This window comes from Salvelinus sp. IW2-2015, unplaced genomic scaffold (assembly GCF_002910315.2).
Source record: "Salvelinus sp. IW2-2015 unplaced genomic scaffold, ASM291031v2 Un_scaffold4718, whole genome shotgun sequence".
In the NCBI taxonomy this organism is placed as follows: domain Eukaryota; kingdom Metazoa; phylum Chordata; class Actinopteri; order Salmoniformes; family Salmonidae; genus Salvelinus; species Salvelinus sp. IW2-2015.
Genome location: NW_019945987.1, coordinates 18879 through 21428, shown reverse-complemented (window position 1 = coordinate 21428; position 2550 = coordinate 18879). Strand labels below are relative to the sequence as shown.

The following is a 2550-nucleotide window of genomic DNA, read 5'->3' as shown; positions in this document are numbered from 1 at the left end:
CCACATGACAACACAGCATGGCAGCAACACCACATGACAACACAGCCATGGTAGCAACACCACATGACAAACACAGCATGGTAGCAACACACATGACAACACAGCATGGTAGCAACACCACATGACAACACAGCATGGTGCAACACCACATGACAACACAGCATGGTAGCAACACACATGACAACACAGGCCATCGGTAGCAACACCACATGACAACACAGCATGGTAGCAACACCACATGACAACACAGCATGGTAGCAACACAACATGGTTGCAGCACAATATGGTAGCAGAACAAAACATGGTACAAACATTATTAGGCACAGACAACAACACAAAGGGCAAAAAGGTAGAGACAACAATACATCACGCGAAGCAACCACAACTGTCAATAAGAGTGTCCATGATTGAGACTTTGAATGTAGAGACAGAGATAAAACTGTACAGTTTGAGTGTTTTTTGCAGTGTGCAGTGTTTATGTGTGTATCTCACCTACTGAGTTGATCCTGCAGGAACCACTTGTAATCTTGCCATCCATTCAGGGCTAACACGGTGATGGTGAGTTTCCAMAAGGGGGACAGTGTGGGTCTGAGGCTGGCGGGGGGCAACGATGTGGGCATCTTCATCGCTGGCATCCAGGAGGGCAGTCCTGCCGAGGAGGAGGGCCTACGCACTGGAGACCAGATCATAAAGGTAACCACCTTTGACCTTTGGCACTGTGAACGGCCTTGACCGTCTGAATTCAATACAACACTTGTAAAAGCAAAGCAAACATCTGTGAAAGTGAACACCAACTTTCTGAAAGATCTGTTGTGTTGAATCTAGTCAGTAAAACAACCCTTTGTTTCCCCCCGTGTGTGTGTGTGTGTGTGTGTGTGTGTACAGGTGAATAAGGTAGAATTCCGAGGCATCGTGAGAGAGGAGGCTGTTCTCTGTCTGTTGGAGATTCCTAAAGGAGAGGACGTCACCATACTGGCCCAGAGTAAACTTGATGGTGAGGCTTTACACACTTCAACATTCTGTTTCACACTGTTCTAGAGTCTTACACCGTTCTAGGAGTCTTTACAGGGCATGTCCGTGTTCTAGAGCGTTCTAGAGTCTTACAGGGCATGTCAGTGTTCTAAAGTCTTACAGGGCATGTCAGTGTTCTAGAGTCTTACAGGGCATGTCAGTGTTCTAGAGCGTTCTAGAGTCTTACAGGGCATGTCAGTGTTCTAAAGTCTTAAAAGGCATGTCAGTGTTCTTAAAGTCTTACAGGGCATGTCAGTGTTTCTAGAGTCTTACAGGGCATGTCAGTGTTCTAGAGCGTTCTAGAGCTTTACAGGGCATGTCAGTGTTTAGAGCATTCTAAAGTCTTACAGGGCATGTCAGTGTTCTAGAGCGTTCAAGAGTTCTTACACACCAGAGTTCTAGTGGGTTCTACCGTTATACATAGCATGTCAGTGTTCTACAGGGTTCTAGAGTTTCATCATTTTCTGTGTCAGTGTGCTGTTTATCTGTAATAACTGTGTCAGTGTTGCTGTTTAGCTGTAATAACTGTGTCAGTGTGCTGTTTATCTGTTAATAACTGTCAGTGTGATGTTTATCTGTAATAACTGTGTCAGTGTGCTGTTATTCTTAATAACTGTGTCAGTGTTTGCTGTTTATCTGTAATAACTGTGCAGTGTGCTGTTTATCTGTAATAACTGTGTCAGTGTGCTGTTTATCTGTAATAACTGTGTCAGTGTGTTGTTTATCTGTAATAACTGTCAGTGTTGATGTTTATCTGTAATAACTGTGTCAGTGTGCTGTTTATCTGTAATAACTGTGTCAGTGTGCTGTTTATCTGTAATAACTGTGTCAGGTGTCTGTTTATCTGTAATAACTGTCAGTGTGATGTTTATCTGTAATAACTGTGTCAGTGTGCTGTTTATCTGTAATAACTGTGTCCAGTGTTGCTGTTTATCTGTAATAACTGTGTCAGTGTTGCTGTTATCTGTAGTAACTGTGTCAGTGTGCTGTTTATCTGTAGTAACTGTGTCAGTGTGCTGTTTATCTGTAATAACGGTGTCAGTGTGCTGTTTATCTGTAATAACTGTGTCAGTGTGCTGTTTATCTGTAATAACTGTGTCAGTGTGCTGTTTATCTGTAATAACTGTGTCAGTGTGTTGTTTATCTGTAATAACTGTCAGTGTGATGTTATCTGTAATACTGATGTCAGTGTGCTGTTTATCTGTAAATACTGTGTCAGTGTGCTGTTTATCTGTAATAACTGTCAGTGTGCTGTTTATCTGCTAATAACTGTGTCAGTGTGCTTATCTGTAATAACTGTCAGTTTGCTGTTTATCTGTTAATAACTGTCAGTTAGTGTGCTGTTTATCTGTAATAACTGTGTCAGTGTACTGTTTATCTTGTATAACTGTGTCAGTTGCTGTTTATCTGTAATAACTGTCAGTTAGTGTGCTGTTTATCTGTAATAACTGTCAGTTGTGTGACTGTTATTCTGTAATAACTGTCAGTGTGATGTTTATCTGTAATAACTGTGTTCACCCCCTGTGTGCTGTTTATCTG

The 2550-nt window shown here is 41.8% G+C and overlaps 1 pseudogene; it reads left to right on the top strand.

Annotated features, from left to right (window-relative positions):
• The window catches only part of LOC112077586 (tight junction protein ZO-2-like), a 33657-nt pseudogene extending 32619 nt beyond the window's left edge, over positions 1 to 1038 (top strand).
• The last annotated feature ends 1512 nt before the right edge of the window (positions 1039 to 2550 follow it).